This window comes from Saccopteryx leptura, chromosome 2, assembly GCF_036850995.1.
Source record: "Saccopteryx leptura isolate mSacLep1 chromosome 2, mSacLep1_pri_phased_curated, whole genome shotgun sequence".
NCBI lineage: Eukaryota > Metazoa > Chordata > Mammalia > Chiroptera > Emballonuridae > Saccopteryx > Saccopteryx leptura.
Window position 1 is genome coordinate 220,596,897 of NC_089504.1, and position 23,714 is coordinate 220,620,610.

At 42.0% G+C, this 23,714-nt stretch overlaps 1 protein-coding gene across 5 annotated transcripts in view; it reads right to left on the reverse strand.

Annotated features, from left to right (window-relative positions):
• KCNJ15 (potassium inwardly rectifying channel subfamily J member 15) overlaps positions 1 to 23,714 on the reverse strand; it is a 52,086-nt gene that overhangs the window by 20,166 nt on the left and 8,206 nt on the right. The gene's annotated exons all lie outside the window — the stretch shown is intronic.

A 23,714-nucleotide genomic window follows, 5' to 3' on the forward strand; every position in this document is an offset into this window, starting at 1 on the left:
GCCTTGAAACTAGAATTCAACTGCAAAAAAGAGGAAAAAAATCCCACAAAAATGTGGAAACTAAACAACATACTTTTAAAAAATGAATGGGTCAAAGAAGAAATAAGTGCAGAGATCAAAAGATATATACAGACTAATGAAAATGACAATACGACATATCAGAATCTATGGGATGCAGCAAAAGCAGTGATAAGAGGGAAGTTCATATCACCTCAGGCATATATGAACAAACAAGAGAGAGCCCAAGTGAACCACTTAACTTCCCACCTTAAGGAACTAGAAAAAGAAGAACAAAGACAACCCAAAACCAGCCGAAGAAAGGAGATAATAAAAATCAGAGCAGAAATAAATGAATTAGAGAACAGAAAAACTATAGAAAAAATTAATAGAACAAGGAGCTGGTTCTTTGAAAAGATCAACAAAATTGACAAACCCTTGGCAAGACTTACCAAGGAAAAAAGAGAAAGAACTCATATAAACAAAATCCAAAATGAAAGAGGAGAAATCACCACAGACACCGTAGATATACAAAGAATTATTGTAGAATACTATGAAAAACTTTATGCTACTAAATTCAACAACCTAGAAGAAATGGATAAATTCCTAGAAAAATACAACCTTCCTAGACTGAGTCAAGAAGAAGCAGAAAGCCTAAACAGACCTATCAGTAGAGAAGAAATAGAAAAAACCATTAAAAACCTCCCCAAAAATAAAAGTCCAGGCCCTGACGGCTATACCAGCGAATTTTATCAAACATTCAAAGAAGACTTGGTTCCTATTTTACTCAAAGTCTTCCAAAAAATTGAAGAACAAGCAATACTTCCAAACACATTTTACGAAGCCAACATAACCCTCATACCAAAACCAGGCAAAGATGGCACAAAAAAAGAAAACTACAGACCAATATCTCTAATGAATACAGATGCTAAAATACTAAACAAAATACTAGCAAATCGAATACAACAACATATTAAAAAAATAATACATCATGATCAAGTGGGATTCATCCCAGAATCTCAAGGATGGTTCAACATACATAAAACGGTTAATGTAATACACCATATTAACAAAACAAAGAACAAAAACCACATGATCTTATCAATAGACGCAGAAAAGGCTTTCGATCAAATACAACACAATTTTATGTTTAAGACTCTCAACAAAATGGGTATAGAAGGAAAATATCTCAACATGATAAAGGCCATATGTGATAAACCATCAGCTAACATCATATTAAATGGCACTAAACTGAAGGCTTTCCCCCTTAAATCAGGAACAAGGCAGGGTTGTCCACTCTCTCCACTCTTATTTAATGTGGTACTAGAGGTTCTAGCCAGAGCAATCAGACAAGACAAAGAAATAAAAGGCATCCATATCGAAAAAGAAGAAGTAAAGGTATCACTTTTTGCAGATGATATGATACTATACATCGAAAACCCCAAAGAATCCACAAAAAGACTACTAGAAACAATAAGCCAATACAGTAAGGTCGCAGGATACAAAATTAACATACAGAAGTCAATAGCCTTTCTATATGCCAACAATGAAACAACTGAGAAGGAACTCAAAAGAATAATCCCCTTCACGATTGCAACAAAAAAAATAAAATACTTAGGAATAAACATAACAAAGAATGTAAAGGACTTATATAATGAAAACTATAAACCATTGTTAAGGGAAATTGAAAAAGATATAATGAGATGGAAGAATATACCTTGTTCTTGGCTAGGAAGAATAAATATAATCAAGATGGCTATATTACCCAAAGCAATATACAAATTTAATGCAATTCCCATCAAACTTCCAATGACATTTTTTAAAGAAATAGAGCAAAAAATCATCAGATTTATATGGAACTATAAAAAACCCCAAATAGCCAAAGCAATCCTAAAGAAAAAGAATGAAGCTGGGGGCATTTCAATACCTGACTTCAAACTATATTATAGGGCCACGACAATCAAAACAGCATGGTATTGGCAGAAAAATAGACACTCAGACCAATGGAACAGAATAGAAAGTCCAGAAATAAAACCACATATATATAGTCAAATAATTTTTGATAAAGGGGCCAAGAACACACAATGGAGAAAAGAAAGCCTCTTCAATAAATGGTGCTGGGAAAACTGGAAAGCCACATGCAAAAGAATGAAACTGGACTACAGTCTCTCCCCCTGTACAAAAATTAACTCAAAATGGATCAAAAATCTAAACATAAGACCTGAAACAATTAAGTACATAGAAGAAGACATAGGTACTCAACTCAGGGACCTGGGTTTTAAAGAGCATTTTATGAATTTGACTCCAATGGCAAGAGAAGTGAAGGCAAAAATTAATGAATGGGACTACATCAGACTAAGAAGTTTTTGCTCAGCAAGAGAAACTGATAACAAAATAAACAGAAAGTCAACTAAATGGGAAATGATTTTTTCAAACGACAGCTCAGATAAGGGCCTAATATCCAAAATATACAAAGAACTCATAAAACTCAACAACAAACAAACAAACAATCCAATAAAAAAATGGGAAGAGGATATGAATAGACACTTCTCCCAGGAAGAAATACAAATGGCCAACAGATATATGAAAAGATGCTCATCTTCTTTAGCTATTAGAGAAATGCAAATCAAAACGGCAATGAGATACCACCTCACACCTGTTCGATTAGCTGTTATTAGCAAGTCAGGTAACAGCAAATGTTGGAGAGGCTGTGGAGAAAAAGAAACCCTCATACACTGTTGGTGGGAATGTAAAGTAGTACAACCATTATGGAAAAAAGTATGGTGGTTCCTCAAAAAACTGAAAATAGAACTACCTTATGACCCAGCAATCCCTCTACTGGGTATATATCCCAAAAACTCAGAAACATTGATACGTAAAGACACATGCAGCCCCATGTTTATTGCAGCATTGTTCACAGTGGCCAGGACATGGAAACAACCAAAAAGCCCATCGATAGATGACTGGATAAAGAAGATGTGGCACATATACACTATGGAATACTACTCAGCCATAAGAAATGATGACATCGGAACATTTACAGCAAAATGGTGGGATCTTGATAACATAATACGAAGCGAAATAAGTAAATCAGAAAAAAACAGGAACTGTATTATTCCATACGTAGGTGGGACATAATAGTGAAACTAAGAGACATTTATAAGAGTATGGTGGTTACGGGGGGGAGGGGGGAATGGGAGAGGGATAGGGGGTGGGGAGGGGCACAAAGAAAACAAGATAGAAGGTGACAGAGGACAATCTGACTTTGGGTGGTGGGTATGCAACATAATTGAACGACAAGATAACCTGGACTTGTTATCTTTGAATATATGTATCCTGATTTATTGATGTCACCCCATTAAAAAAATAAAATTATATAAAAAAAAAAAAAAAAAAAAAAGAAAGTTCTTGTACAACAATAAGATCCCTTGTCCCCCAAAAGGCAATGTTTATAAATATATGATTCAAGAAAATGTAAAAGGCGGAAACACTTGAGGATATTTTAACAACACATTCATTTGTGCCCTGAGAGTGTACTGAGCACCTGCTCTGTGTTCAGCCGCGTGCAAGGCGCTGAAGCCCCAACAGGATCAGGACTGCTGTGGTTGTCACTTTCGTGCAGTTCACCCCTGAGCAGGGGATTCTTAAGTAAATCATCAGACAAGTTACTTAGAGACATTTGTGAGGAGCATTAGGGAGAAAGTCAAGGATGGATGAGGGAGTAGAACATGGAGAGTATACCATGCCCCAGTCTGGGGTTTCAGGATGGCTTTCCTGGGGAGATGGCATTACAGTGGAGAAACACAGAATAATGTGGCTGGTAAGGAAACCGGCTAGGAGAAAGATGATCTTTCTGGCAAGAGAGACCCCTGGCGTTTGCAAAGGCATAGAGCTCATGAGAGTACTGAGTATTGAGGAGAGGAGAGTGGAAGGGAAGTCAGGTGGGAACTCAAGGCAAAGGCCTGCTGTGCAAGGCTGGGTGGGCTCCTTGAGGACTGTCATCTTCATCTTAGGAGAAGAAGCCCCTCAGGGTTTCAATCACAGAAGACATAGGATCAGTTGTGCTTGTCAAAGTCATCATTTGTTGTTGTTGTTGTGTGTGTGACAGAGACAGAGAGAGAGAGTCAGAGAGAGGGACAGATAGGGACAGACAGACAGAAAGGGAGAAAGATGACAAGCATCAATTATTCATTGTGGCTCCAAAGTATCCTTAGTTGTTCATCAATTGCCTTCTCATACGTGCCTTGACTGGGGGGCTACAGCAGAGTGAGTGACCCCTTGCTCAAGCCAGCGACCTTGGGGTCATGTCTATGATCCTACACTCAAGCCAGCAATCCCATGCTAAAACTGGTGAGCCCGCACTCAAGTTGGCGACCTCTGAGTGATGAACCTGAGTCCTCCACGTCTCAATCTGACACTCTGTCCACTGCACCACTGCCTGGTCAGGCTAAAGTCATTGTTTTTGACACGGCGTGGAGAATGGATTGGAAAAGGCAAGCGGAGAGGCTGAAAGTCTAGCTAACCTGAGCTGCCAGGAATCCAAGCCTGAAGTACTGCTGCTTGGACAAGGGTGGTGCCAGTGAATTGAGAGGAAGGAGGTATCCTGAGTCACCAATTCCAGATGGATTCAAAGGGCATCTCTAACGGGTGGGCGTTGGGACAAGGGTGGACAGGCAGATGAGGTCTCAGAGATGACCCTGACAGCCTGTGTGAAAATGAGGTGGCTGGAATGGGTGGTGGTTTACTGATTCATAGGGCACTGGGTATTCCTCACAATTTAAAAGCCCTTCATATGTGATCAGAGAGCCCGGTTGTTCAAATGTTTTGATATTATATTGGTTTGGAGCTCACTGGGTACTTAATATCAGTGTGGGAAGATCCAGTCTGGGGGCAAGTTTTGAGAGCGTGCATGGAGTTGCCTGGGATACCCCAAAGCAGAGATGGGAACTGTTGTCCCATGGGTCTGATGTTCAAGAGACAGCTGGCCAAGAGGACTGCCTGTCATCTCCAAGTCTCCAAGTGGAACCTGAGACTTGTAAGCAGATGCCATTCTCTTAGACACAGCGTGAAGGAGAAACAAACCCAGACAGAGCCCTGTGCAGCCCCTCGGCCAGGCAGAGGTGGTCTCACTGGCAAATAAGACCAAGGAGCGCCCTGGGTCCAAGAACACAGCCTATCATTTATCCAAGGTTTGAAAAACCATGTCAGCCTCCCGTACTGACAAGCGTGCAGAGGTGAATGACTTTGTACCCAGCTTCTGACAGAGTAATCAGGCATAGCTTTTTCTGGCAGCAATTTGACAAGGAATACCCAACACTGAAGATTTATACTTTTTGACCCAGTAGGTGTATGTTAATAAGAAATGTGCATCAGAATCATGTCTGAGTGGGTTGTCTACATTAGTTATAATATTAACACTATCTAATCAACCTGGGCCACCAATAATGTAGAAAGGATATTAAATGTTTAAAACATTTATAAGCTGAATTATTATGTAGTTTTTAAGAATCACCGCAAAGCTAAACAGGTGAAGTTGAAAAAAAGCACCTGATAAAGCTGCGTGTGCAGGGTAACAGATCTGACGTGCTCTAGGCGGGATTAACATGAAGGTCCTCTAAAATATTAGCAGCAGTTAGCTCTTCAAAGGAGAACAAAATTAGGAAGGTTTTTCAATCAGATTTTCCATTTTTATGCAGTTAATCTGAAAATTCAATTTCTCCAGCACAGACCATTCCCAAACATTCCAGATTTTACTGTAAATGGGAAGTACTTGCTGAGCTCCACTGAGAAACTTTCCACCCACGGCTGTGGCCAAGCCATATGAAATGTTACTCCCAGAGACCTTCTGATCGGACTGATCCAGGCAAGCACCAAGTGCTCAGCAAGTGTGCAGGGTTATTATTTTATGTCAATGGAAGGCTTTACTTAATTGACTGAGTTAGAGAGGAACGCGGAGGAAGCAGGTTTTCTGCCCAGTGCCTTTGCTTGGACATGTCCCTTTATCCTAAATCCTTTTCTGTGTCTGTGCCTGACACTCTCCTATTCAGCCCCGAAGGCCCAGTTTAGATGTCACCTCCTCCGGCTTCTTCTTGTTCCTTTTTCCTGTCATTTGCACTGTCCACAGTTCATGCTCAAACTCAAGGCTCAAACTCTGTTCCAAAACTTCCCTTTCTCTTTAAATGAAACTCTGTGAGTGGGTGTTCAATTCATCTTTCCACCTGAATGCCAACACGAGGCCTGCCATGAGGTAGGGATTTAATGCTCGAGGGAGAACAGGGTGGGCAGAGATTCCATTCTGGAGAACTCAGAGCTGCCCGGATTTAGTAACTGGTGGAGCTCATTTGAAAATGTGGGATGAGATATTCTGGGTCAGAGAGGAAGCCAGTTCAAAACTAGGTACATGGGGGTAGGAGAGAAAGGGACCATATATGCCACTGACTTTCATGATTGAGCTAGAAATAAAGATTAGAATTCCTATGTGGATTCACAACACAAAGAATATTCTATAATATTCTACCTTGAATAGGAATGGGTTTTACATTTCTCAAACTGACCAAATGGATATACACTCGGGGTACTGTATATTCCATTTAGCCCAACAAGTTACTCACTAAGTCTGTCTTGTGTTCTGTTTTGTGTCAGCACACCAGTCATCATATTCAGAGTCTAAGGCTCCCTCAGCTCTCTGCTTCCTGAGAATGGCGCCTCTGATGTGTTGGACCACAGCAATCCAAGAGGGCATAGCAATAGAGTAATAGTTCAAATAGAACAATTTCAGTAGAATTGTTCAACATAGCTTCTACTTTAGCCTTTTAAATTCTTTGTTTGTGTATATTTTAGTATGTATATTTTAGTATGTATAGCAGACAAAAAAATTATGTATTGTGCCTGTCTCAACATGTGTGTGTGCGTGTGTGTGGTTGTGTTTGTATGGTTCTGTGTGTGTGTGTGTGTGTGTGTGTGTGTGTGTGTGTGTGTGTAGGGAGATTGTAAAATTTTGAATCCATTGCTTTAGGCCAGTGCTTATTAAACTTTAATGTACAAATTGAATGGGTATCCTATTACAATGCAAATTTTGAATCAGAGGGTCTGTGCTGAATTCTCAGAATTGTACTTCTAACAAGCTCCCAGGTGCTGTGAGGCTGCAGCTACCCTGTGATTTGCAAAATCAGCCTTTTACAACCATAGATCCTCATCTGAACTACAGCACAGAGCACAGAAGATGGTTTCAGGGACTTTCCTTAACTAGCACCACAGCAGATGCTGGGTGAAAAGGTAGCTTATTGCAAAAAGAGGAACATATGGAGTCTGGTAAGGCTGATTTCTCTCAAAGAACTCTTCCGAGAAGAAACCTATGGGAAGCTTGCTGGGCATATGGCTTTAACTATGGGAGAAAGTTCAAGGTCACTAGCCGACTTCATTATTTTTTTAAGAAAACACTGTTTATAAATCACCGTACAGTACTGCAAACAGCCCTGTAGTCAGCAGTTCTTTTCCAGTGTTTGGCTTATAACTAGAAACTTCCTTTATGAGAGCATAGCTAGAAACCAAGGTCTTAGCCATTCTCGATTGTCAAAGATCCTGTTAAGTGGAAGGGCGCTAAGCTGGGCATTTCTGGCTAATAAGAGCTACCTCCATACACTCTCACCATGATGGTATACTAGTGTTAGGAGTCACTGGGGTACAAATGCTCCTTGACCAAAGTAAGAGGAAAAAAATGAAATATACACATATACAATCCTCAATGAATATTTATGAGTGAAAACACACACACACACACACACGCATTATTGATGAATAAAATTATTCTCTTAATTCACAAATCTACCCAGCAAGTCTTGCTTGTGTGTCGTAGTGCAATTTTCCAAAGACTACTTTGGTCTAATTTGAACCATATGCCTTAGCCTAATTTCTGAGCCAGTGTGTGCCATGCAATAGCGATTGCAAATATGTTTTCAAATATTTACACCTTTTATACTGTGAAACTGGTGTAGATGAATAATAATGTATCACTGAGTTAGAAAGAAGCTTCCGCCGAGTCTAGATCCATGGTTCACACAAACGTAACGCAGCCCGTAAGACTCTGCCTCTCACCACCCTGACATTGAAGCAAGAGCAGAAGTTCATGTTTAACATATGGAGAGGATGGAAGAAGAAATTCTGAGGGGCCATGAAATTGGCCACTTAAGATGAGCTGGCCCCTGAATAAATCCTAGTTGGCCAATTCTTAATGTTTATCTAGAATTAATCCTCATCTCTATTTTCAGCCAAGAAATCCAGTTTTCAGGGGTGAAGTTGGGAAGGGACCCTGGTTGAAATAACTGAATAGTGTCCTCTTGTTTGTCCTGTGTGTCATCCCCTGTTACCTCTTGATCTTTGGCAATAAAACTCATAAAATGACAAAGGCCAAAATACCTGTGTGGATTGTGGGGAGCAACAAGGAGGTCAGCTGAGGAAAGAGCGCTTTGCACCATAAACCAAGCCTTGGGAAACAGAATCAGTGGGTGTGGGAAAGACCTTTAAGGAGGAAGGAAATGCCACTTTGCCTCCATTTCCTCCATGTCTGTGTGATGACTCTTCAGTCTATGTGTGTAAGTCCTCCCCCACCACTCTGTTCCCTCAGAGTCGCTAACAGCTCAGCCAGTGGGGCACATTTTAGACCTCATCTTATTGTACATGTCACGGTATTTCAGACTGTTGCTACAGTCTTTTCTCAATGTCTCCCTACATTTCTGGCTCTTTCTCAGCGCCATTTTAGGTACTTCTTTTTTTTTTCAGTCCCTTAAGTGATATTTTTCCAAGTCCCCATACTTCAAATTATTATCTTCTTACTAAACACATTCCCATATGCGCTCTCACAACTTGAGATGCCACCTTCAGGAAGCTGAGACCTCAGGTCTTTATCCAAAGTCTCTCTCTCTCTCTCTTTTTTATTTTTATTTTTTTTTAGTGAGAGGAGTGGAGGCAGAGACAAGCTCCTGAATGATGCCTGACCAGGATCCACCCAGCTAGCTCACTAGTGGGCGACACTCTGCCCATCTGGGGGCGTTGCTCTGTTGAAACCAGAGCCATTTTTTTAGTACCTGAGGCAGAGGCCATGGAGCCATCTCAGCACCAGGGGCCAACTCGCTCCAATTGAGCCATGACTGCAAGAAGGGAGGAGAAGAGAGAGAGAAAGATATAGAGAGAAGTAGATGGGCACTTCTTCTATGTGCCCTGACCGGGAATCAAACCTGGGACTTCCACATGCCAAGCTGACGCTCTACCACTGAGACAACCAACCAGGGCCCAAAGTCTCTCTTGTCACTGTCAGACCACAGTCAAAGAAGGATTTCTGGTCTCCTGTGGGATTGCCCACAGCCTCACTTCCTTATTCCCTGCCCAGGTCACCTCCCCTCCTCTGTAGACTCACAGGCACTTAAAGATACTAAACAGCCCTTACTCTACCTCCATGTCTATTCATCCTGTCCCCTCTCCCTTCCCACTACCATGGCCTTGGTCTAGACACACATCTTTTCTTCAGTGATGCAACAGCCTCATCATCAAGTTCTTATCACCAGTCATCCTCCTTCTGAAGCATTCCCCATCACGCAGTGTCTGTGATCTTCCTAAACCACTCCTCAGCTGCCCTGCCTGGTAGCCCCCATTCTTTACAGACCAAAGTCACAGCTCCTGACCTTATGAACATGGCATGCAGGACCCTTCAAGTACTCATCCCACCTACTTTTTAGCCTTGGTACCAGCCGCTCCACACACAGACTGCTGAATGACTCACTGTGGCCCAAATGGATCAATCCTCAGTTGATTGATTCAATGGCTTTAAACATGCCAGGCCATCTGCTGGAAAGTCCTTTGATTTTCTTCACCTGCCTTCTTCTATCTATCTTTTGAGACACTGCCCATGGTACGCGTATGCTTTCTCTACCTGTTCTTGTGGGTTAGGTGCCTTCACCATATGCTCTCCTGTGCTTCTGTCTCCCAGAAGATTTTCTCAAACTAGTAGAATTGTTTGTTTACTTGTCTAGATCTAATTTCAATAATAATGGTCAAATTAACCTGCTCACTGCATCCCTGACTTTTTCTTGACCCCTCTCCAATTTGACTCCCTTTCAAAGCTGATCTCTCTAAATGCAAATATAACCTTTCAAAAATGAGAACTTGTCTATATTGGTTCCCTGTGTCCATCTTAGCAGCAGACCCCTCAGTTGCCCCTGTGGCTCTTCCCATGGCTAACTACTCCAATTGTAGGTTCTTTTAAGACCCCAAGTCTCCTTTACCACTAAAGTGTATTATAACTACACCCAGCAGAGCTTCATGATTATCTCGTACAGGGTATGTCCCCCGCCATATGGCAAGATCTTTGAAGGCAGGATTGGGCCATGTTCTTCTCTGCACCTACAGTAACACAATTCCTGGCATAGTAGGGGCTCAAAAAAAGTTTTAGTGACTCATACTCCTTACTCTATAAATGAGTCAACAAATGAATCAAAATGGATTAATAATCAATTCATAATTTAAAACATTTGAGCAGTTTCAACACATTTATCACTATTCATGAAGTTTTCTGAATTGTTTCTTTGAAGGGATTTTTATTTACACAATGGTTCTGTCTCTGTGAGAAATGCGTTTCCATCGTGTTGAAATCCTCTGGGTGAAGACACACTTCCTTTTCTCTGTCCTGATGCTGACTCTCCTGGAAGCAGGACTAACCCTCTCGGCTCCCTGGATCAGTGGTTGCTCAGCTGTGGTTCACTACTGTCCTCAACAAGTACAAGGATGCTCAGATATAGCTTTTCTCCCTGGGAATGGTTTGCTTCTTACGGTGTGATTACTCATGCCGGTAGATACTGGAAGGATTAAAGGCTACCACTGGAGAAACAATAGTTATTTTCACATGTGCATTAGCTCATTGGCCCTGTTTGTGTCTGCTCCTTTGGTGACCATTTTAGCAGCTTTCTTGACAACAGCTTTAAGAGGCCCCAGGGGCTTGACTTGATCACAGCGCAGTCAAGAGGGAAAGAGGGAAGCCCATGGGTCTGTTGGGCAGCCAAATGTTTCTGTTAATCCTCCCCTCCCCTAGTCCTTTCCATCAGACATCACACCATCTCCTTTGATCTCTAAGATTTGTTTATTGAAATCAAAGGGGCCAAGTTTATTTTGAATGGGCCCATTACCACCTTCTCAATCAGGAGAAATTGAATCTAGTTTCTAATATGCTATTCTTATTACCATTAAAAAATAACTATGAAATGATGGAGAGGAAAATGATAAAACTCACACATAGTTTAGAACTGCATATGATGACATGAGTCTTTGAACTTTGATAGGACACCCCTTTGCCTTGGACAGGCACTGAACTATGGCACTATTTCCTTGGGGGTTGCACTCTTCCCCAATGACTGCTAATCTCCAACATACCATTCATTCACTCATTTAGTCATTTATTTGCCAAATATTAAATACTATTATAAGAAAGAGTTAGTCTTTGAAATACATAAAGGTAAATGAAGCATGGGCCCAACCTTCAAAAATATACCATCCAGTAGAAGAGATGACATATACATATGTTGTTATTACACCAAGCAGAATACAATTCTTTGTGTCTACACAGTATCTCGTGATACATCTATACTTTTATAATAAAACTTAGGTTAAGCCCTAGTCAGGTGGCACACTGGATAGAACATTGACCTGGTATGCCAGGGGTCATACACGTACGAGCAATCAATGAGTGTGAAATTAAATAGAACAACTAAGTAAAATTGATGTAGAGTTGATGCTTCTCTTTCTCTCTCTCTCTCTCTCTCTCCTCTTTCTTCTTCTTCCCTTCCTTTTACTCTCCCTCTTTCTCAAATCAATGGGAAAATTTTTAAAAAAGAAAAATTATGATAATTCTTGATTCATGTTTTTTGTTTCATTCTATAAAACTATAATATGTGTAAAGGCCAGGTAGGAACCTTGTCTTATTTTACTCTGTATTTCTGGATGTAACAGTCTTCTTGGCTCACATGTATGAGTGTGATAGCGAGAAACATACTAAGGATTTTCAAGAGAAGGATGGATTCTTTACAACTGGAAGAATCACAGAAGATTTCAAGCATTTTGTTAGGGGAGAAGAAATAGAGAACAAAGTGTTACTTGAAAGGGGAATTGCCCGTGACAAAGTATGGCGTGGTGGTATAGCACTTCTCTGACTGGGTCAGAGGGTACATCAATGACTCTCAATCATGACTGCAGGTTAGAACCACCTGAGGAGATTTTAAAATGCCCAAATGCTATGGCTTCACTATGGGCCAATGGATCAGGATCTATTGTGGGGACAAGGAGAGGGATAGATGAGTAGAAGCTCGAGTTTTGGAATTTTTTTAAAGCTGCCCATTTGTGTCTAATGTGTATCCATGGTTGAGAATCACTGCAGTACCTCAATAAAGTTAGTTTGAGGTCTGATTGGAAGCTCAACTGACAATAGATGTTAAAAAGCCAGGGCCTGACCTGTGGTGGCACAGTGGATAAAGTGTTGACCTGGAACACTGAGGTTGCTGATTCAAAACCCTGGGCTTACCCAGTTAAAGCTCATATGGGAGTTGATGCTTTCTGTGCCTCCACTCCCTTCTCTCTCTCTCTTCTTTCTAAAAATGAATAAAATCTTTAAAAATAATATAATATAATATAATTAATATAATTAATATAATTAATATAATTAATATAATATAATATAATATAATATAAAAAAGACCATGGAGCTATAACTGAAAAGTTTGATCTTTCATCAGACAAGAAGTATTCTGGCTCAGTGAACCAGAAAGATTGAGGTGAGGAGAGTAGCTGCAGTGTGATTACTCAGAAGGCTTCTGAATTCATCCAGGCAGTGTATGCACTCGAGAGCAACATCTCCTCGGGTTACCACCAGGTGGGATCCGTGCCCCCATTCATTGTGAAGCCACAACAGGAGTACTGCAGCTGAAAGAGCTGTGGGGTTTGGTGCCCGGAAAAAGAGTAAGTCTTGAATGAAAAGCAGGGGTATTGAAGGCATCGCGATGACATTGGCTCTGAGCCGAATTGCTTTGAGGTGCACACGTCTGGGAAGTAACTTTGGGGATGGCAATAGAGATTTGGGAGTCCCCACACAAGAAGTAGAAGTTGACCAAATATGAGTCAGTGAGATTGGCAATAAAGAAAAATACTAACAGAAGAAGGAATCCAGAAGCAGACTCCTGGAAACTAACTGCATTGAAGAGGAAAGAGGACTTCCCAGAGAAGAAGCTGGATAAAAAGCAGCGTGATGGTTGCACAGTGATGTAAATCCATCAGAGTGGATAGTAAGGAGTCAAGATCTCAAGAAAAGGGACATGATCCAGAGGTCAAAGATTTAACAGTGGACAAGGAGGCACTGATTCTTCTGGGGCGGGGAAGGGTAAGTCTTAGAGAGGTAAGGGGCACCTGTTTCCCTATGACAGGAGGGAAAAAGAAGAGATATGTTCATTGCACATGTATTTATTAAACACCTACTATTTCCCATATTGTTCTAGACAGTGGGGGTTCACATCAGTACAATCAAGATGCTTGCTCTCATGAAGCTTAGATTCCAGTTGTGAGCAAGGAGAAGAAAGATAAGTTATGGGAAAACATTGAGCAGTGAGGATGAAAGTAAAGGAACTGTGCTTTGTCTGGAGAATGATGGTCCTTTGGTATAAGAGGAACAGGGTTGAGGGATGTGAAACAGACAGGGATTACAGCTTTAGAGTAGCACATAGGAGAAATGATGAGAGATGGAGAAAGAAGTTCAAACAGCTGCAAAGGCCCCTTACAGCTTCCCAGGCATGAACTGGTATCCTCGGTTACACCTAGTATGACTTTGCCAAGGCTGGGCAGCCTGGCAACACAGCTGGAGCATTAAAGAGGTGGGCTGCCCAAGGTTGGGAATTGGCAAGACCTCCGTGGTAATAGGTTACTGGGACTGGGGATTACAAATACCACATTAGAAACATAAACATTGGAAAACCACAGAATGTAAATGCTCAAGGTCACAGCACAATCATCAGCTCATGGAGTCTATATAGTAATTGAGCACATTAAGATGCCTACTAACTCTGCTATCTAGTTTTAGAAGAACTATAATTTAGTATTGTTAGGTATCAATTAGTCCTGTTTTCCTCATCTGGAAAATGAGAGTTGGGCAAAATGACCTCACAGTTCTTCTCCAGCACGGATTGTGGTGAACGTCAGAGCGCACGTGAAACTCAGAGGTAATTTACTTCTTCAACGTTTACATCAAATGTTTAACTATTGGTGTTTAAAATCAACTGCAGAGCTAATGCAACCCTGTTAGGTCAGTGCATGCACAGCCCTTTGCTTTATGAACCATCCCAGTTTTAAAATAAATTGCCCTGTGGAAATACACAACCTAAATTTTGGTGGCAGAAATCTCAAGTGTCATGGGTAATTGAATAGGGTAATTGATATGTCATTGCTAGAACACTGAAAAAGATTGACTAAAATGACTAGAGATGAAAAGGTTCTCATATTTTCAAGCTGGGGAAATTGCTCTGTGAATATTGGGAGAAAAGGTAAAGATACTGGTTAAAGAACACACACGAAATTTAAAAAAGAAGAAAAAAGAAAGGAATAAAAGGAGGAAGGAAGGGAGAAAAGGAGCTTTTCAAATATTAGGATGATAGTAGCTAGGGACATTAAATAATGTTTTGCAAATATGACTCACTTCACAGAACTAGAGCAATGTAAGAAGAATCTCTTTTGTCACTCTCAAAAATTGTGACTAAGAGTTAAGCAGGCCTTGGGTAGATCCTGAAAAGTTCAAGATAAAATATGGTCGATTGGTCATTAATAAAGATAACTAGCTAGCTGTTCTTGTTTAGCAATTTAAGAGTTGTATCACTTCTCACATGCAGTCAGACTTGGGAATGAAACTACACAAAGTCTTTAAAGAAACCCAAGTTACCCTGCCTTTTCAGACAGGTGTACTTGCTATATACATCTTGTCATTAAAATCAAGGTCTTCAAGACTCAAAACTTTGTACTACTTCTGCAAGTTACTTATTTGCAAACTTAATCTGAATGAATAGCTAATGGCTGTTTTTAGAAGCATGTTTGAGGCATTATTATTAGTTTATACCCACAGCCTTTGCTCATGCAAATAAACTGGGGCTTCAGTCTTTACAGGGTAGGGTACAAGGTTTAATCACTTGTTTCCCTTACAAAGTTAATATCGTACTTTATTTGTAGTCTCATAGAGTACAGCTTGATCCTTTTAAATCTGTTTCACAAGTAGTTTTCTTCCAATCAGTAAGAATCAGACTAGTTGAATTAAAAAGGAGTAGAGAGTAGGGAAAAAGTTAAGCCTGAGGTCAAGATGAATCACTTTGGTTGAACTTTCCAGGAAGTCTTGGGTACTTTGAGGTTTGGGTTTAATTTTCCCTTTCCTGGGACATTAGTGGGCAGCACTCTGGGGGTCTTACCTTGAGTTCAGGTGTTGAGGTCCAGCTTAACTGAAGATCCTAGAGATCTGAGGAAGTGATCTGGGGCTGGCTCTACAGGGAGGAAGCCTGGGCTTCTGGGAGGGCATGTGCAAACCAGACCTATAGTTCTGTGCTCATGTGACCACTGAGAGAGCGGATGGGAACATGCCTTCTACCCCAAGGGGCAGAAGCTGGCATTCCAGCAGCCCTTACCCACCTCCAAGGACAGAGCCCCTGGACCACCAGGGCTTCTAGAACAGGACTTTGGTTTTTATGAGTGAAAGGTTGCCCCCTTGCCTCAAAAGGTATTTATATCTGCTATACCTGCAGATGTTATTAAAGCTATTGAACAGCAAAAGTTGATGCCCAGAACCACCAGCAAGACCTCAAAAGCAGCACGGTGCTTTGTCATTCTTCAGAGGTACTTGGAGACACTAAGGATTCTTCCCCTCTCAGAGTCTCCCTGAAGGGGACGGTCTGATTGAGCCTTACTTTACATTTTAGTAGTTCTCAGAGCTGTCATGGTCCTCACACATTCCGTCATGGGCCCCAGTGGGTGCCATGTCACAGGTTTGGGGATTTGTTTTAAAACATCAAACTACTAAGCAGCCCATTGTGGTGGGTAATCATTATAAATAATTCATTATTGTACCTTTGCAGTGTTATCATGTTAAGTGAAACAAGTCAGAGTGAAAAGTACAAGAACCTTATGATTTCGCTCATGTGGCATACAAAACAGCCAGAAATGAACAAGCAAAACAAACAGACTCATAGACACAGACCACAGCATGGTAGTTACTAGAGGTGGAGGATGATGAAGAGAGTAAAGAGGGTCAAATATATGGTGATGGAAAGAGGCTAGACTTTGGGTGGTAAGCGCAAAATGCAACATACAGATGATGTACAAGGTGAGGCAAAAGTAGGTTTACAGTTGTGAGTACATGGAACAGTTTATCCTTGCTTTATTATTTATCAATATTGCATTATTCTCCATATGAACAACTGTAAACCTACTTTTGCCACACCCTGTATTATAGAATTATACACTTGATACTTATATGTTATTAAAAATGTTACCCCAATAAATTTTATTTTCAAAAACCATAGACCCCAAACCCTAACCCTAAACCTAATACAATCCTAATTCTAAAACTAACACTAACCCTATCCCTAACCCTAATCCAAACCTTAAGTACTAACACGAATCCTAGCACTAACACTAAACTAGACTCACAAATTTAACTCTCACTAACTTTTAACCTTAACCATCTGACCCTAGCCCTAGAAAAGAAAACAAAACAAAACAAATGGGCCACCCTATACACCCATGACATTGGCTAGATATCTGGAACCTTTGTTTTCAATGACCTGCAATGTATTTCTCCAGAAATTCCTTCCCTGTGCAACCTGTTCTCATAATGCCCTCCGGACAGGAAGTGGACTACGTGCATGTTGCCATACTGACCACATCTGGCAGGTTGGGGCTTGGTCAGTTACATGACGTAAGCAGTGTAGCACACGGGCTCACCACTTTCGATTTAAGCAGTACTAAAATGCCACTGAGCTTGATTGCCCCAGGGTTTTTCTTGTAAGACAACCCTTAAGATGAGAGAGTTCAAGGAAGAAACTATGGACAAATGTCAACAGTTTAGGGAAAGTAGAAACCTATGCCTTTCTAAACCTGTACGTGTTAAACCAATTTCCTATTTCTTGCCTCTCATTCCTGTTATCTCTGTTTCCACACATTTAGGTGGTTCAATTACTTTGCTTCCTTTGAGTTTGGTTTCATCTTTTGCCTTTTTGGGGTCCACCTGGGACAGGAGGAGTCCTGGGTGAGGAGACCCAAGTGTGGCAGAAGAACAAGTTCCTATACGTCTTATGAAATCTTGAGCAAGATTCATGTTCCCTTTGGGCCTCAGTTTCCCCATCTACAACAGGGGAGGGGTGTTGCACAAACCTCTCTGAAAGCCCTTACGGCTTTAGCTTTCTATTAAATGCGATTTCAAGTAAAAGCACAGGGAGACTGAACTCCAAATTTAAGCTTATATCTCAGGTAGGATAGTTTTGTAAAGAACATCTGTGTTTGACGATGCCAGCGGCAGTTGGGGGTGGGGACTGGTTTCCCCACTAAGAGAACTTGGAAAGGTAAAAGTTCATTCAGCTAAGACCCCTGTTGCTTTGGGTGCTTTCTAGTGCCCAGAAGGACCTGGCTCCTTTGACGAGAGCTGGCTGCCACTCACAGGTGTCTTCAGCTATTAGAGAAATTGAGCTACAAGCATACCTGCTTAAAATTTAAAATTTTTACGATGTCTATATGGCATATATGGAATTATATGTCACCCTGCTAAAAGAAAAACAACTATTTACACATTTGAACATTAACATGCTTATAAACCTTTATAGCCTGTTATTATAAAACAGAAAAGAGGGGTCAAGTGCTGTCTTGGTCTTGTTGTAAATACACAGGGAGAGTGAGCTATCAAGTTGTGAAAAAACGTGGAGGAAACATCAATCCCTATTACTAAGTAAAAGAGGCCAATCTGAAAGGGCTGCTTCTTATAGGACTCCAGCTATATGACATTCTGGAAAAGACAAAATTAGGGAGATAGAAAAAGAAAAGGATTATTGGTTGCCAGGGATAAAGGGAGAGAGGAAGAAAGGGATGAATGAGTGAAGGAAACCCAGAGGACTTTTAAGGCAGTGAAACTACTCTATACAATCCTGTATTGGTGGCTGTGCATTTGCCTAGACCCACAGAGTGCACAGCACCAGGAGAAACCCCAGTGTAAGCGATGGGCTCTGGGTGATTGTACCGTGGCAGTGCAGGTGCATCTTGGGGAGAAAATGCACCACTCTGGTGAGTGATGCTGATAATGAGGGAGGTGTTCCTGTGTGGGGGCTGAGGGGTGTATGGAAATCCCTATATCTTCCTATCAATTTAGTTGTAATCCTAAAATTGCTCAAAAAACAAAGTACTGAGAAATAATATGTATGCATGTATGTGATTTGCATAGATATTAAGACTTACGTAAAGAGAGAGGGAGAGAATATTGCTGCTCTGTTTGGATTTGCAGCTAGCTTGTTGTCATAACCCCTTGATTTTGACAAAATGGGGTGAATCATCGCATATTCATTTAATGTTATCCCATGCTCAACTTTGTCTTGAACATTCTGATGGTAACAAAGCAATGCGATATAATGGATAGTAAAGGTTAGAGACAGACACACAGACTTGTGTTCAAATCTCAGGTCTTCTGGTTGCAACTGTGAGGGGCAGGTGACTTTGTGTCTGAACGCTGGGGTGGGTCAAGGCCAATGGAAGGTAAAAGGGTTGGTGACTTTGGACAAATGATTTCATCTCCCTAATTTTCAGTTTTCTCCTCCTGGAAAAAGGAGGTAATAAAGTGTGCCTTGCATTAGACTGGGATTACAGACAGCAGGTTCAACATGCCCAACTCAAGGTGCAAGGCAGCACTTAGCAAAGGGGGGCTGGTACCTGCTCAGCCACATGCAACATGCTCGCAGCTAGCTGGCCGGGGGCTTGTAATCTGATTGCAGAAGGATGGAGCACCTGCGTGGAACAAATGCTCACCTTGGGACACAATACATAAATCCTTCATGGCCCAGACACGTGCTAGGTTTGGTTCAGTCTGGAGAAATGAAATTCAGAAAGTAAGGAAGTGTTCAGGCTCAGCGTGGAAGGGAAAGCTGAACCTCTTGGGCCTGAAAGGGTCTTGGGGGTGGGTGGTAATGAGACTCTGAAAGGAAAAGGAAAGAAATGATGGCTTCCAGAAAAGAGACCACCCAGGCAAAGCAACAAGGTAGGGACCAGTCCAGAACAACTGAATGGGGTGCCTTAGTAAAGAGGAGGGAAAGGATGTGGGTAATTGAGGGAGAGTGATGGAGAGAGAACCTTGGCCCTCATCAGGTCTGGGAACAAAGGCTCCAAGAAATCTTGGTAGCTGATTATGCTAATGAGGTTCCTTAGATGCAGTTAAGCAGGCTGCTAATAGTAAACATCCCAAGTCCCAGGACACCTGCTGCTGTCTTGGTGCCAAACTTACTCTGTCCCTCTTCTCTGATTTCAGACAGCATTGTGGTAACTTTCCACACCAGCCTGTGCAGTATGTACTGAATTTATAGTTTACGGGGATTTCTCACACGCCCATATATGTTTTCCACTGGAGTCTGTACTTTTTCCTAGACCCACCCGGATTCCAGAGCATGGTTCACTTGTATGCCAAGTTCATAGTCTTTCTCTTTGTCACTCTCTTCTCTTTATAAAACCTAGGAGAAAGTTACCATTAAAATGCTTCTACATATTTTTAACAGAAATGAACAAAGGACCTAGAAAAATAATTGCGACGGTAATTTCCAGTCCTATTTACGTGGAGAATAGCAGTCATTCCTTAGAGGCCAACCTAGAAAATGAGTTTGCCCAAATCTAAATTTTTGCTCATCAAAGTTTGAATAGCTATAGGCGCATAATCCCTTTTATAAGTAAAAAAAAAAAAAAAAAAAGAAATAAATAAAAAGCTGCTTTAAGATTTTTATAAGGGTGGTGACTTAGATTCTGTAGTTCTGAGTTTCTTTATGAAGTAAGTTTTTTTTTTCCTTTAAACAAAACTTTATACAAAGGGAAAGTGTGATTATTTTTGGTTGTTTTGAGAACTCTTGTTCTCTATTGATTCATAGAAGATGGAAGTAGCTTCCCCAACACTTTCACAAAGGTCAACTCATTTAGCAGTCCTGTGAGCCCTGTGGGTGGAATTTCTCCAAATTTACAGATGAGAAACTAAGAATTCAGGTGACTTGTGGGAGTATCTATCACACAGCCTGTGGGAGAGCACAATCCAGGCTTCTCACTTTTAAGTCTAGCCTTCCCCCCACCCCCCACCATGAGCTGTTTAAGGAAAGTCCTGTGTTCACCTTGGGCTGGGGGCTATAGTGCGGAAGGGTGGAGACCTGCAGTGGAGGCAGAAGAAGCCAACCTCTGCTGATGCTCCCCCCATACATCCCACTGTGTGCTAGGACCCTCTGCTCAGATGTCAGTGTCCCTTTCCCCAGGCTGCTATGGCTAGGAGTTTGCATACCTGAAATTCACATCCAGGAATGTTAGATTCCAAAATTATCTGCCAGGCCAAGGGCTTTTTCTCAGTCCTTTCATATATATATACTTGGTAAGGCTTTAGGAATTCTTGTCAGATATTTATGTTTTCCTATCTAGAAGTTTCCAAAACATTATTTGACTTTTGCTAAGAAACGTAAATCTGCAATTCTTTTAAGCCACCTCCATGTTTTTCTTTTTTTTTTTTTAATATTTTATTTATTGATTTTTTAATTGATTTTTAGAGAGAGAGGAGAGAGAGAGAAGGGGGAGGAGCAGGAAGCATCAACTCCCATATGTGCCTTGACCAGGCAAGCCCAGGGTTTTGAACCGGCGACCTCAGTGTTCCAGGTCGATGCTTTATCCCACTGCACCACCACAGGTCAGGCTCCATGTTTTTCAAAACTACTACACAGTAGCCCTGCAGTTGTGCTGAAGTGTAAGTTCTCCGCAGTGCAGCACCAAGAACCCAGAAGATGGCCTCAGCAAGACAAACTGAAACAGGTGCGGAGCCAGCAGCAACAAACTGTTCCCAGGGGCCTGGCATCACCCCCCCACTTGCTCCCTGTCGTATGGCTGTCTTTGTCAGGTCCTGTTTGTGTTCAGAAGGTCACCGATCTTATGAAAGAATGAACTTGAAAAGTCTTGCTTCAATCATTGCAATAATTAGCATATTTGGACACTGTTATCTTTTCCTTTTATTGGAAACATGTTCAAGAACGGGCTTGTAGTTCATCCAGAGCTACTCAGAATACTGGAGCACATCACTTGTAAAAATATCCAGGAATTCACCCAGTTCCGAGGGGGTGTCTGAGTTTCTAAAATACTTCTGCAGGACGTGTGTAACCGCCCCTCCATGCTAAGCAGGTACTTTTAAAATCATGATAAATGTTAATTTATTGAATGACTTGATTGCTTTCAAGGAAAGAAGGAATGGGAGAGGAAAAGGAACTAACAGGCTTAGAAGAAGCCTTCCTGCAAACCTCCAGGGCCTCTGATTTACCATACACATGATGATCTCTCAGTCCCTCTGACCGTGAGCTGGGAGGGGCTATCAAGCCCTCCCACCCCACCTTGTTGGCACTTTAACACTCTCTGCGGCTTCTTTCCTTCAACTCCCAAACGTGCTTCCCCCCTTCTCTGATTCATGAGTCAAGGGTGGTCCTCTTGGTAACCATGTTTTATTCAGAACATTTCCACTGTCAGCGGCTACTGGATCAGAAGACATTTTGGTCTTCCATCTGTTTCTCTGATGATTCATTTCCTTTATGCTGGGTGGACATTTCCTCTTCCCTCTGCTCCTGTCCCCACACTCCATTATGTTACCCAAGGTCTTCCCTCATCCTCATCCTTTATTTCTGCTCACACTCTCTGGGCATCCTCCACCTGACTCTCTTGACCACTCCTGGTCTCATCACTCCACTGTCACTTACCAAGAGTGCCTCCTCTAAGATCCAATCTGTGTTTCCAACATCCCCTGGGACAACTCTCCTGGGAAAGTCCCCAGAACTGGCTTGTCCAGAATGAACCTCACATTATTCTCCTTAGATCCAGTTACTTCCCCTGAGCGGTGGTTCCAAATGTGGGCATCCTGGCTCTCCCCCTGTCTATCCTTAGTTCCTTCTCTCCTGCCTAACCCAGCACCAGTCCAGAGGCTCTACCTGCTTCTGCTGCTTGCATGGTGTCTCCCTTTCCCTCTCCATGCCTCTGCTCGGTCCCAGACCTTCACTCCTTTGACCCAGCCTCTCAAAATACCCTTCCAACAGGTCACTTGGCCATCACTGCCAGATCAAGAAAGTGTAGCACACAACCGAAAACACCCACTACCTTCAGGGAGCCCCAAACAGCACTTTCCAGGCAGCCAACCCCGGAGTCTCATCACCTGAGGCATAACACATAAGGGGCGACCTTTAGAGACCAAGGACCTGGCTTTGAAGCCCAGCTTCACCCCCTTCTGAAGTCTGGGTTCACAAGCGAGTTACTCGGCCTCCGCAGGCTGCTTCCCTCCTCTTCAAAACAAAGCTGATACTAAAGCCCACGGGATAGGTGATGAGCGTGCGGATCAAGCGTACTTAGAACAGTCTGGCTGTTAGCGAGCGATCCCTCAGCAGTATCGGCCATCAGCATCATCATGACCATTGTCATCACACTCCCATTCCGTCCCTGCAGCTGACGCAGCCCCTCTGTGCACCACGGGCCTCCCTGGACTTGTTGTCCGGTGCATCCTGTGCCGGCACTCTGCCGACCTCTGACCGAGCCGCCCCACCCCGGAGGCCTTGTGAAGGCTGCTCGTGTTTCAAGGCACTGTCCGGTGCTTCTCCCACCTGTCCTGAGCGAACATGCTGGTGCCTTCTCAACTGTCCCCAGCCCTTCGTGGGGACCTCGTATCATTCTCCTCATGTTCTCCTGACAGCAGAACCATTCTTGCACTAGAGTATTTTTTTCTTTTACTATTTCTCCTGCTCTGTTCCCATCTACATGTCCTCCTAGCAGCGGGCTGGCAGCTCCTGCATCAAGGACTGGTCTTTCCTGTTGGTATCTCCTGGAAATTATGGAGAGTGAGGGTGTAGCTATCCAAATCCTGATGGGAGTTAATTAAAAACTCATTAAATCTACATTTCTGTCAACTGTGGGGCAGAATGTCCTAGAATTTTTTTTTTCTTCAGATATTGAAAACTAAGCAATGTGTGGTCCAAAAGCATAGTTTAGCGAATGTTCCCGGGATATTGGACCAGACAAGTTAATATTCATAATTATAAATTTTATGTTTAAATATGCACGCCCTTGTGCAGCCTCATACTCTGACCATCGTGTTCTGGCCTGGGCCGCCCCCAGTCAGAATGAAACGCGTTTGATTATAATCACAGAAAAGTGGTTCTCCTAAGTTACAGTCCTATAATATTTCCTCTTTAAAATGGGCAAAACTTAGGGAAAAAATTCTCTTCAACTTAAAATTTTAAACACATTGAGAGCCAAATACCCTTATTGCCACAGGTATGCTAACACAGACCGTATCTAAACACAGCATCGGAGGAAAACGAAAGGGATGTGGGTTCCCCTGTCTCCTGGACCGGCCACACTGTGGATCAAATCACCCTTTTCCATCCCAAGATTGTAGCAAAAAATTTCTCTCT